General features: G+C 40.3%; 1 long non-coding RNA gene across 32 annotated transcripts in view; it reads right to left on the bottom strand.

Moving 5' to 3' along the window:
* The window catches only part of LOC144302457 (uncharacterized), a 106,132-nt gene extending 94,835 nt beyond the window's left edge, over positions 1 to 11,297 (bottom strand). For 16 of the 32 annotated variants that reach the window (XR_013369325.1, XR_013369324.1, XR_013369326.1 and 13 more), the window contains exons 1-3: positions 11,066 to 11,219; positions 9,849 to 10,066; positions 8,467 to 8,542 (exon numbers count right to left, since the gene is read on the bottom strand). This is a non-coding gene — a long non-coding RNA (uncharacterized LOC144302457). Of the gene's footprint in view, positions 1 to 8,466; positions 8,543 to 8,948; positions 9,076 to 9,848; positions 10,079 to 11,065 lie in introns of all 32 variants that reach the window. The other 16 variants (XR_013369335.1, XR_013369349.1, XR_013369354.1 and 13 more) reach the window with 15 other exon arrangements.
* Positions 11,298 to 13,895: the final 2,598 nt, after the last annotated feature.

Below are 13,895 nucleotides of genomic sequence, written 5' to 3'. Positions count from 1 at the left end.
AAATTTCTAATTCTGCAGGATAAAACACTGATTTCTATAAAGGTCTTGCAGCATTTGTGCAAAAGGAACTGTCTTAGTCTGCTTGAGCTGCTGTGAGAGAATACCATATAAAATGGGGTGGCTTATAAGTTTTTTTTCTCATAGTTTAAAAGGTTAGAATTCTAAGATCAAGGTCCCAGTTATGGTGAGTTCTGGTATGAACTCTCTTCCAGGTTGCAGAAGCTGACTTCTCATTGTGTCCTCACAGGGCAGAAGAAAAGTGACAGGGCTTTCTGGGTTGGCTTTGGAAAGAGCACTAATCTCATTCATAGCTGTTGACCTTCGCAATCTAATCACCCCTCTAAAGCCCCACCTTCCAATACTATCACATTGGGTATTAGGATTTTAACATATTAATTTAGGGGGGACACATACACTCACTCCATTGCAGGAAGTATTTAAATAAGAAGATTCCTAAAAGCTTCTGAGATTCATGTCTGAACAAAATCTTTCAGGTCTCAAAATAAAGTGATTTCCATAGTATATTAGCAGTAAAACTGCAGGATCAAAACATTTTAAATTGTAGGAGATACTGTGGAGAGGTCTCCAAATAACGTTGTAACAATTTACATAATTGAAGGCAAGGTCTTATTTTATCTGACCTGTCCTGTATGTGGAAATAAGAGAATACAACATTAAGTTAGTAGCTAGCAGACAAAACAAAAGTACCAAAGTTGTAAACATAAACTACTCTCCTCTTCGTATACCGTCCCCCATCCTCACCGCAAGAGATACACATATGTCCAGCAAAGAGGACCAGTGCCCCAGATGGCTTTCTACATCAATAGCTGGAGGACAGAGGAGAATGCTGACATTTAGACTTACTAAAAGTAATTGTTGGGAGTAAGACCTGAGAGACAAACCAAAAACCATGAAAATCTTGCTAACATATGCCCAAAATATAAATGAATAAGGAAGGTCACCGAAGCCTCATTTGTAATACCCCAAAACCACCTACAGATTTTTCACTAGGTGACGGATTAAATACATGCTTGGCAATGCTCTACAGCCATCAAAAAGATAGTAGTGTCCATAAAGGATGTCCCTGATAGATTGCTAAGAAAAGGAAGTGACGGGACAATATGACGAGTATGGCCCATTTGCTTATAAATATGATGGGGCGTGTGTGTGTGTGTGTGTTTATGTGTGTGCGTGCACATGTATGGTGACAATGTAGAGGCCTGGCATGACACACACACCAAATTACCACCAGAGGTATCCCCCTCCTCCTTGAGGAGGTTAGCACAAGTGGAGTAGAACAGTGGTGTTGAGGGGCTTTCCTTTACTGTTTACCTCCATATACTTACATAAGCTTTTGTATACTATTTACTTGTATAAATCTTTCATGAAATGTATGTACTGCTTCTATACTTATTTAATAAAGTACCATTAGATGTGTCTCTAAGACACTTCCTATATGTGAGGAAAGAAGTTTTAGGTACCAAGAAAGCTCTCATTTTCCCTAGGGACGTGGGCCAGAGGTTTCTATAAGTGCTTTCAGGTCAGCACCACAGTGCTTGGTGATTAAAATATGCTTCTGAGCTGCCATTGACCATGTAATCTAGCTCTCGATGGGATTCAAATATATCACAGCTTGACTCAATTCCATTTTATAGGATACAATTTCACCCCAAGCCAGGAATCCAGGCCCCCTAGATAACAGATCTTTATTGGGCATCTGCCTCCGAGAGGCTGTGCCATGAGGCAGATGGAATTAATGCACTGGAATTAGTGGGAGATGAGAAAGTATTTTTTCAAGCATATATTGATTATGAATGACAAAACACCACCCCCTAGAAAATAATCTAAACCATAGCATTGTACACAGTGGAAATTCTCTCTCTTTAAAATGTTCATTCAGAAAATTCAGGCTTAAAGGCTCGCCAAGGCCTGCCAAAGTCTGTCCATGTCTCCTGGAATGTAACACCTGCTTACCGGGGCTCCAAATGCAAAACCAGCGGTGGTCAACTACTAAGAAACCCAACACAGCACAATAAGCCACTGATGTTCCCAGGCAATACAAATCCACTAGCCTTTACTTTCAATTATAAAATCTAGAAAGCTTCTAAGATGGAAACATTTTTTTATAGTTCATTTGCCTCCCAAACTAACCAGACCTGAATTCAAATGGTGGAAAACCTGATCCAAACTGATAGAAGCTATTTATAGTCTTTATTTATTTCACATATTGTAAATATTGAGCATATTTAAAAATACTACTATATCCATACCATGAAGTAGTCGTCATCTTAACTCCCAGGAGATATTTTATTCAGTCATAATATTCAGTATATTATCTTTCTAAAAAACTGTTTTTTAAAAATTATACATTTAAAAATATATATGGCCCTAAGAGTATCAAATAAGGAATGAGAACCCATATATGCTTTAATCAATGAAGCTTTGAAACAAATGAGATTGAAGCTGCCTCTAATAAAGAGCCAGATAGCTCTTAAAACACACACACACATACACAGAACCTCATTAAGAGCTACTAAATCATAGCCTTATTATCTAAAGAAATAAAATGAGTTATTAGGAATAAAGAGAAGCAAATGGAAATATGCCACATCAAAATAGCTGGTAATAGGAAAGGACTTTACTGCTTTGGTATTGAGAGATATTGCCCTACATTTTCTAAATGATGTAACACAGAGAATATTCTATTCATGGTATAGGAAATAAATATAATTTCCTCAAAGGAAACCTCTCTGGATCCTTCTAAAGGGATATAATCTTATATTTTATCTTGGGAAAAAATTTTTAAGGAGTCAGTAACAAAGACTACTATAGTAATTCTGTAGGTACACAATCTAGCCAAACTGTAAAAACTACTGTGAAAAAGTAGAAAAGACCTGTTCTGTAGATTTAACTCCACAGACCCATTGATTTCAGTCAAGGAAGGGCCTATGGAAAACATTAGTTTCATCTAGTCTTTGAAATAACTTATAAAACCACCTTGGTTTTTTATAAAACTTCTAGAAGAAAACAGAAGAGAAAATCTCTGTGACCTTGAGGTAAGCAAAGATCTCTTAGATATGACACCCAAAGCTCCATAATAGAAAAAAATCAACAAGTTTCGACTCATCAAAATTAAATATTTCAAAAAAAATTTAAATATTTCTTCAAAAATCATCACTAAGGAAATGGATTGAAAAACAAGCCATAGATTGAGAAAAAAATAATTATAAATCATGTATCTGTATAAAAATCATACGTATAAATATATATATGGTGTGTATTCAGAATATATAAAGAACTCTTGCAATAATAAAAGGCAAACAGTCCAGTACAAAATGAACACAAGATTTGATTGAACACTTTACCATAGAATATACATGAATGGCTAATAAGCACATGAAAAGCTGCCCACTATCATTATTAATAGGAAAATGCAAATTAAAATGACAATGAGATACCACTACAAGACCAGTAGAAGAACTACAGTAAAACAACTGACAATACAAAGTGTTAGTGAGGATGTGAAGCCACTGGAACCTTCATACGTTGCTGTTAGGAATATAAAATAAAACGACCACTTTAGAAAATAATTTGGCCTTTTTTTTTTTTTAAGTTAAAAATATACTTATCACAAAATCCAGGAATTTCACTCCTATGTATTTATCCAAGCGAAATAAAAATATATGTCCATACAAAAATTTGTACACCAATGGTTCATAGTATCATTATGCATAATAGGCAAAAAATGAAAGTAGCCCGTGCTGGAAACACAATCCAAATGAATAAATAAAATGTTTGGCTATGCACTGGAGCACTGTTCAGCAATAACTGATACATCCAAAAGCATGGCTGAACCTCAGAAAACATTTTGGTTAAGTATAAGAAGCCAGACACAAAAGACTACATATTGTGGTTCCATTTATATGAAATTTCTAGATAAGGCAAAATTTTAGATAGAAAAAAATCATCATCAGTGGTTGCCTAGAGCTGGGACAAGTGTGGTCATTAAACCCAAAGAGGTACAAAAGGGAGCTTCGGAAGGTGATAGAAATACTCTAAAATTGGGTTGTGCAGATAAAAAGCTTCTGCACAGCAAAAGAAACAGTCCACAAAACTAAAAGACAATCTACAGAATGGGAGAAGATACTCGCAAATCACATATCAGATGATAAAGGGCTAGTATCCAAGATCTATAAAGAACTTACTAACTTCAACAGCAAAGAAACAATCCAACCACGAAATGGGCAGAAGGCATGAACAGAAATTTCACCAAAGAAGACACACACGGCCAACAAGCGCATGAGAAAATGCTCCGCATCACTTGCCATCAGGGAAATACAAATCAAGACCACGATGAGATCCCACCTCCCACCAGTGAGAATGGGGAAAATTAACAAGGCAGGAAACAACAAATGTTGGAGAGGATGTGGAGAAAGGGGAACCCTCCTGCACTGTTGGTGGGAATGTGAACTGGAGCAGCCACTCTGGAAAACTGTGTGGAGGTTCCTCAAAGAGTTAAAAATAGACCTGCCCTACGACCCAGCAATTGCACTGCTGGGGATTTACCCCAAAGATACAGATGCAGTGAAATGCCGGAACTCCTGCACCCCGATGTTTCTAGCAGCAATGTCCACAATAGCCAAACTGTGGAAGGAGCCTCGGTGTCCATCGAAAGATGAATGGATAAAGAAGATGTGGTTTATGTATACAATGGAATATTCCTCAGCCATTAGAAACGACAAATACCCACCATTTCCTTCGACGTGGATGGAACTGGAGGGTATTATGCTGAGTGAAATAAGTCAATTGGAGAAGGACAAACATTATATGGTCTCATTCATTTGGGGAATATAAAAAATAGTTAGGGAATAAAGGGGAAAGGAGAGAAAATGAGTGGGAAATATCAGTGAGGGAGACAGAACATGAGAGTCTCCTAACTCTGGGAAACAAACAAGGGGTAATGGAAAGGGAGGTGGGGGGGGGTGACTGGGTGATGGGCACTGAGGGGGGCACTTGACGAGATGAGAGCACTGGTGTTATACGATATGTTGGCAAATCAAACTCCAATTAAAAAGATACAAAATAAATAATAAAATAAAATAAAATAGGGTTGTGGTGGTAATGGCACAAGCAGATCAATGCATTAGAAATCACCACATTGTTAAAGTCATGTGCTTTGTTCATATTTAATGCCCTCTCTTTAGGAAGGCAGATATATCCAGAATGTATTTTGGGACATACAAGTTGAAGTGACCTGAGGTGGTAATAAATTACTGAATGGCTATGACTGAGTCGGTACATAAATGTCATTCTGTGCTCACTGCAGCATTGTTTGCTATAGAAAAGCTAGAAATAACCTAATGTTTATCAACAGCAATGGTTAAACAAGATAAAATTCATCCATATTATGAAAGACCAGGCAGATGCAGCTGTAAAAAAAGAATGAAAATATCCCCAAGATATGCTGTTAAGTGAAAAAAAAAAAAAAAAAAAAAAGAAGCAAGTCATAGGACAATAAAAGTATATCTGATACACTATAATATACATCTGATACATACATGCATGCACATATACACTAAACTACAGAAAGCTTCCTTCTGGGGAAGACTGAGACAATGAGGGTAGAAGAGGACTTTTTTTTTTAAGATTTTATTTATTCATGAGACACACAGAGAGAGACAGAGAGAGAGAGAGAGAGAGAGGCAGAGACACAGGCAGAGGGAGAAGCAGGGAGCCTGATGTGGGACTCGATCCTGGGACTCCAGGATCAGACCCTGGGCTGAAAGCAGGCACCAAACCGCTGAGCCACCCGGGGATCCTGACTTTTATTTTTTAATATGCTCTTCTGTAACACCCTAATTTCTTCACAAAAACCATGTACCACTTTTGCGGTTTAAAAACTGTTTAAAAACACTCTTGCTGGCCCTTGACTAACTATCACTTCTCAGGATTACCTGCTGCTGGGGAAGCCATGTCTTCCTTAAAAGGAAACTAGAGTGAATCACTTTGAATCATGTTTAAAAAAACATATAATGGAACTACCTATCGGCCAGCAGTTTGATATACTGTTAGCTTAATGGTAACAATAATTACAATGATAGTCCTTATGCACATAGCTTTCTACAATGACAGCCCTATGATGTAATGTTGCCACCCCTCTTTTGGATGCTCAAGAGGTCAAGACACCTGCCCAAGACCACCCAGGTAGGCAAAGTGGGAGTGAGGCTTGTAACTTCAAATCTGGTATTTTTATTTAGCTGCCTGCCTCATCAAGGATGATGATACACATAATGGTGACCCTGAGGCACTACAGGATCCTAAAGGACTTATGAATCATCAAAGAAAGGTTTAATGAGATTTAGTGTAGTTTGGGTTTTACCCATATTTTATTGTGTTATCATCCCTGGAAAAGAATTCAGCTACGTATAGCATACACCATCACCCTTGTTCAGAATATCTGATTAACCAGAGTGCCTCTGGCAAGACTGAAACATGGAGAACACACTCCAAGTTGATTCCCTTCATGATTTAAGTCTTTACTTTCCTCTGAAACAAGAGATACCTCTCTGCCCTACCTCCCCTCAGCCCTTACCTCAGAAAGCCCCCAAAGACCAGGTCAGCCCAGCCTTCCCACAGTGGGAGGGCAGAAAGGCCCGGGGGAGGCAGCAGAGGCCTCAGGGGGCTACGTCCAGCCTTGAGGCTCCCTTCCCACAGCTGGGGCTCTGGTGACAATCTCTTGGCCACCACACCTTCACTCTGGCTGGACATTCTCACGGCAATAGATGGGAACACTGACAGTGAAAAGGAAGTGGGTGAGCAAAGGAAAGCATGTCTGAGCTCAGGCTGAAGGCCTGCAGCCATATTGCTTTGAGGAGCAAATGTGGGCCTTCTAACAGGGAAGCGGGCTTCTTCATGTCAAAACCAGACTACCCTAACAAGAAGACTGTAGTTTGGGGATTGATCTGGTCAGCTAACGCAGGTTAAAACAGACCTGGGTTTTAAATGTGGCAACAAGAGATAAAGCTCTACGACTGGGAATCAGGTAGCCCATGTTGAAAATAAAGACACAGAATTGTGTATAATAAGAGCCCATTTTGGAATCAGACAAACAGGGAGCCCACCTTGGACTCCAGGTGGATGCTTTGAAAGAAGCTGCTATATAGATGAGGAAGTTGAGGTGCAAGAGCATTTAATCATTTAACCTCCTCTATAAAATCAGTATACGGATAACACATACCCACATTAATAGTACGATTAAAGATTTACAGATATAAAGTCCCTTGTACCATTCCCAGCACACAGTGGATGCTAACTGAAAAGTAATATTACTATCGAGCTCTCAACCTGGTTCTGCCACAAAAAGAGAAAACAAAGTAGATGATTCTTCAAGATCCTTCCAGGTCCAACACTTTATGATTCTATTATTGAAATTAGCAAACTGGCAGCATAACTTAATTATCATGACAAAACCACAGGACTCCATAGGTAAGGAACTCATTTCAGGGATTTCTCCTGGGACCATCTTTAGGTCTCCAAGACACCAAAGTTTCTGTTGCCCAAGGAGCACTAGAGCAGACCCTAGTTTACCTCCTTAGTAAATCCCAATCCAGGTGCTAGGCCAGGTGTCTGTCCACTGCAGACAGAGGTCATTACCACAACAGTGAAAGGAAAGAAGCACAGTTCCTACCCCCTACATACATTATTTCTTAAAGGTTTTTGTTTTGTTTTGTTTTAACCCTCCATTGATAAAAATTGCACATGCTCTTTGTGGGTTGGGAAGTGCAAAAAGCCAAAGGAAGCTATCAATGATAAACTCACGTGCAGCTGTAAATACCTCCATTTAGTTAAGATCTCTTATCTATACATATTCCTCTTTATGTAAGTGAACTCATTATTGCATGTGAAACTGCCTATTTTACTTAGCATTTTAACAACAGCCGATTCCGCCCCCCCACCCCTTGGCCAGTGGCCAAGCTTGAAGTTTGTGGCTCTAGGCTCCATGTACCGGCAGATACACATTTTACTCAGCCCATCTCCTAAAAGCCTTGAGGGAAAAGAATTCCAGAGAAATCAGTAGTCATCCCTCTTAAACTGCTTGAACCCCATGATTTTCAGAGCCCAAGACACAGTTCTTATTTTGCTCTTAATGACCTCCCTAAGGAAGGGAGAGAGGCATAAGAGGGGAAAGGCACTTAATTCCTCTTTGATCCCCAGGGGCGGGGGGGGGGGGGGGGGGGGGGGGGGGGGGGAGGGGGTTCTGCATGGGACTTTCAGGCAATAGACATAAAAGGCTGAATGAATGTCAAGGGGGAATGGGAAGTTATCCATGGAGCAGCTGGAACAGAAAAGCAAAGATCCTCCTCCCAGTTCCTTCTGTCCATGTGGTGGCCACCTGAAATGAGTCAGGGCCTATTCAACATTCAAACATTCACCTGGTGGTCCAGGTGATAGGCCTTATATACATACCTCTGAGAGGCTCAACTTCATAAGGACACACACCCCTCAGGCTGGGTGAGCACAGGTGAATGCAACCATGAACTATCTGTGGATTATAAAAAAGTAAAAGAGATAAGGGAAGAAAGAAGAAAGAAAAAGAAAAGGAAAGAAAGAAAGAAAGAAAGAAAGAAAGAAAGAAAGAAAGAAAGAAAGAAAGAAAGAAAGAAAGAAAGAAAGAAAGAAAGAAAGAAAGAAAGAGAGAAAGATTAACCTATCTTAAAGCAGAATATGAAATAAACATAATTTAAAGTTTAATATTGGCAGTATCTTTGATAAACCTGTGGGTAGAAACCCCAGAAGACTGTTTGGTGCTAATCTTTAGTCAGGAATGATAGAGTTGGGATGGTGGTAATGCTATTTTTATTTTTAAAAAAATAATACCAAAGAATAACCTTTCCTTTCAAATATGACATCTTAGTCCAAACATGAAGTCAAAACTCAAAAATACCCACCTGCCAGCCTCTGATATTTGGTTGCTAAACCTCCAGATTGAGAAGCACAGCCAAGAAGGGGGTGCTGCTGGAATTCAGAGGTTTGCAATAGGAGGTAGGCTTTTATGCACCTGCCACTTCAAGGGAACTGAAAGGTTGGCAAAGAATCAGTGAGTTCATGTTGCACTGAGAGCCGGCTTGGATAATTCAGGGAGACAAACCTCCAGTGCAGGACAGTGTGACCACCTATGCAGGCTGCCTGGGAACAGACTGTCAAGCCATATACCTGACCCCTTACTTCTCACCCCTTCACTTGGTACTTGCTATATTTGGCCAAAGTACAAGGATGGCATTGAGAGAAAATTATTATTATTATTTCCCTTTTATTCTCCTTTCCCCTGAGTTGAGCAAAAACATAGAATTAGACTTCCTAGAACATTAGTTCTCCAATGCATGTTGTATTGATCCTCATTTTCTAATAGGGCCAGTGCAGAGATAAGTACCTATTTGAAAATTCTCTTAAAACTTTTTACATCTTCCATTTTATAGCAGCCTTGTATACTAAGATGGAGCCAAAAGGGGGGTGGGGCACACGAGTAGCTCAGTCTGTTGAACATCTGCCTATGGGTCAGGTCATAATCCTGGGGTCCTGAGATCAAGCCCCACATCAGGCTCCCTGCTCAATGGGGAGTCTGCTTCTCCCTCTCCCTTCTGCTCATGCTTTCTTTTGCTATCTCTCTCAAATAAATAAAGAAAATATTTTTAAAAGTAAACCAGGGTAAAGGTATTCATCTCAGGTAGTAAAATGCACTTTCACGTGAATTATACAAATAGCCGCATTGACAAAATCCATTAACTAACTAGTGTCTTACTCCTGCATATAGTTTAATCCCTTTAAGGATATAACTGCATACTAGATACAATTCTTACTCCAAATCTTCAGATTTGCGTTTCAACTTCAGTTTTCAATTTGTTGTTGATGGCTTTTTGGTTTCCTTTCTTCTCTGAGGCCCATGATAATCCTCGTCAGGGGTGGCCAGGTTAGAGGAGCTCAGTAATGATGTAGCTGTGATACAGACAGGGGTTTCTGTATGAGTCTCCTCAGTTAGCCAGGGCCCCTCTTAATGACTTCTAGAAAGCTGGAGAAGACACTAAAAAAAATAAAAATAAAAAAAATAAGCACAACAGTCATAATAAGTGGGATACTGAAGTTGCCAAAAAGTGCTAACAGGATCAAGGTACATCTCTTACAAGATACAGCTCTTACAATTTCTTGCCCCCAGTGTTTCTCCCTCCAACTACTTAAATGTCATCTCTGGCTTTCTATTAAGGCTTCTCCAATCCCCTCTAATTATCTTCCCAGAAATTGCTTCTTCCTTTGGATCACTAGTGCTCTTACTATTGGTACTATTTTAAAATGTCACTACCCTGTAGTGTTGGTCATTACTGTCCAGTCCCATCCTTTCCCATAGGTCATTCTCCCTTTAAAATTAAGAACTTTCCTGTATGTTGGCAAATTGAACACCAATAAAAAATAAATTTATATGTGTGGGCAATATCAGAAAGGGAGACAGAATATAAAGACTGCTAACTCTGGGAAACGAACTAGGGCGGGGGGTGGGAGTGAATGGGTGACGGGCACTGGGGCTTATTCTGTATGTTAGTAAATTAAACACCAATAAAAAATAAATTAAAAAAAATAAATTTATAAAAAATAAAAAAATAAATTAAGAACTTCCTCTTAATTCCAAAAAATTCCACAGCCTGCAGAACCATGGCTGATAGTGTGATGCTTGCTACCTACACAAAGCCCCATGAGGGAGTACCGACCCACTCCTCACCTCCAATGACCTGCTTTATCTGTGCTCATCCATGCCTGCATTTCCTCATCCCCACCTCCTAATCTCCAATTCTAATACCTCTCTCCATCTCACACAGAAACATTGTGCCTTCTAATGCCCAACTCTCAAGTGGCTGGAACCCCAAATGATTTTTTTTCAGTTTTATTTCATAATCCTCTCAACCACAAGGCTCAGATATGGTGTCTGGTGGGTTCAAATGGTTGTCCTTGGAAATACCTCATCTTTCCACTGACAAGCCCCACTGCTGAGTCTAGTCTATCATACAAAATGCCTTACTTTGGATGATCTCTCTCAGGAATGTGAGGTTCATCAGCTGTGCCCCCACCCAATCCATCAGCTACAACTGTCAAGGTCTGAATCTCAACTGCCAAGAACATTCAAATTCTTTCCCAGGGTGCTCCTGGGTACGAGGCCAATCAGATGGTGAGATGCCAGGGGAAGCTGGGTGGTTCAGTCGGTTAAGCATCTGCCTTCGGCTCAGGTCATGATCCTGGAGTCCTGGGATCCAGCCCCTCATCAGGCTCTCTGCTCAGCAGGAATCTGCTTCTCCCTCTGCCCCTCTCCCTGCTCATGCTTGTGTTCTCTCTCTCTCTCTCTGAAATAAATAAAATCTAAAAAAAAAAAGAAAAAGAAAAAGAAAGAAAGAAAAGAAAGAAAGAAGAAAGAAAGAAAGAAAGAAAGAAAGAAAGAAAGAAAGAAAGAAAGAAGAAAGAAGAAAGAAAGAAAGAAAGAAAGAAAGAAAGAAAGAAAAAGAAAGAGAGAGAGAAAGAAAGAGAGATGGTGAGATGTCAGTTTTGTCACCTGAGCATTCTGTGGCAGTTAGAAGGGTTTCCATCTGAAGCAGAGGGAGGAACCCTGGCGGGGGAAGGCCATACTCCTCAGACCAATGAGTTAGAATCTCAGTGCTAAGATAGTCCAAACCTTCCGACCAAGACATGGAGAAATTCCTGGGAAAGTAGTGTAAGCAGCTTTTCAGTGATGACTTCGAAATTCATGTTGTACAGAGCAGCGCTTGGCAGGACACTTTTTTAAATAAAGGGGTTTGCTTCTTTAAAAAATTTTAATTTAGTACTAGAAAGCTTTGTGGAAAATGTGCATTGGCCAATTCCCATTAGCATTTTAGCTGCTTCTTAATGTCTATCCTTGGAAGACAGTGTCAACTCTGACAACATATGTGCATGTGTGGTCACCCATCCCTCGTAGGTTGTCTTCAACAGCTTGGTCTCTCTCCCCAAGACCCTGCCTCTCCCCATGGACTGTAAGTTCTAACAATAACCAGTCTCCCATATATTATTGCTGAATAATTCCTGCTTGGTGGCTTTATAACAACATTTTTAAAAGAATCTGTATTGTTCTGCTTGGTTCTTTTCAGATTCCTAGTATCTCATTACGTCAGGGTAGTCTTTGTTTCCTCAAGGTAAAAAAAAAAAAAAAAAAAACAAAAAACAGAAACCCACATATTACTGGCCTTTTTATTTAGCTGTCACAATAGCAGCAGTGGGAGAGTCACTATGTGGAGGAAACAATAGTAACATGGATCACTTCACATTAAAAAGTGGTACCTAATTATTGTTTTTAGGGGCAGTTAATGAGTGGTACTTGTAGGTGATTAAACACATTTGGGTTTGGAAGACCAATGGGGTGAGACACAAGCCTCTGCTTGGTAACAGTGTGGGGAGAGAGAGACTTTGAATACTGCATCTGCTTCAAGAGTCCCATCCCACCCCACCCACAGTGCCTTCTCATGGGTTTTAACAATGGGCTAAAGATGACTGGGAAGCCACCCAGCCAACAGAACCCATTCACAAAGGACATCCTGAATCTGCTGTGTATCATCACAGATTCAGCTCAGCAGCCACTGAAAAAAAAAAAAAGAAAGCGAGTGTATTTACAGATGGTGATGCTGAATAGAAGGGCCCTGAAAATGTCAAAGTTCAGGAGTCCCTACTCTACATCATGTATTGTACCAAAAATGGAGGACACGATGGTAAATAATAACCCTCCCAGCCCTCAGGGAATTCCACCGTGCAACCAAGATAGACTCCTTTACCCTGCTGTAAATTGAATGTTTGCATCCTCCAAAATTCATATATTAAATCCTACCCTCTAGTGTGATCGTATTAGGAGGTAGAGTGTTTGGACTGTGATTAGGTCATAAGGACAGAACCCTCATGAATGGGATTAGTGCCCTTATAAAAGAGGCCCCAGAATTAAGGAGTGCACGTATCCTGATGCGCCCCAGGTGATGCACACAAGAGTTGAATCACCATATTGCACACCTGAAACTAATGTAACACCGGATGTTAACTAACTGAAATCAAAATAAAAACCTAAACAAAAGGGGGGGTGGGGATGATGCAGAGAGCTCCCTTCCACCTTACGAGGACACAATGAGACGTCTGCAGCCCTCCCTGGACCCTGCCAGCAGCCCGATCTTGAACTCTCAGCTCCCAGAACTGTGAGCAATAAATGTTTGCTGTTTATAAGCCACCCAATCTGTGCTATTTTGTTATATAGCAGCTTAAATGGACTAAAACACCACTTAACCAAAAAAGCACAATGATGTGTTAAAACAGAGATAGGAATAAAGCATTATGAGAGCCCAAAGATGAGAATAACTGATTCTGGGCAGTTTGGAGACCCGGAAGGGGAGAGGAGGTAAAGGCTCCACGGAGGAAGGGTCATTTGAGCTGAGCTTTCAAAGAGAAGGAAGTCTGGCAGGTGAAGCCTGGACCCTCTGGCAGGAGAAACGTAACCAAATAGCAACGAGCTGTTAAAGTGTGTAAGCCGCGGGGACAAGCCGACAAAGCGCTTTCAACCTGACATGCCCACGGCAGCGCATTCAGTGCTTTCTCAGAGATGTCCCTTTCTTTAAAGGTTTAAGTTCCCCTAAAGATAATACAGCTAAAACCCCTCTCCCTAAGTCAGCCAGGGCTTGAAAATCAAGTTTGTGCTGTATCAAAACTGCCGTTCCCCAACTCTACGACCTAAGCCTTCGCTCAGATGGTGAACCCCCACTTAAAGAGCAACTTTGGAAAACGTGAACAATGAGGTGAAAAGAAAGCAGTTCCAGAAACAAGTGATGCTTTCTCATCAGAATCCACTA

Source organism: Canis aureus, chromosome 31 (assembly GCF_053574225.1).
Source record: "Canis aureus isolate CA01 chromosome 31, VMU_Caureus_v.1.0, whole genome shotgun sequence".
NCBI classification, from domain to species: Eukaryota; Metazoa; Chordata; class Mammalia; order Carnivora; family Canidae; genus Canis; species Canis aureus.
The sequence above is the reverse complement of the archived record's forward strand: the minus strand, read 5'-3'. Positions and strand labels throughout refer to the sequence as shown.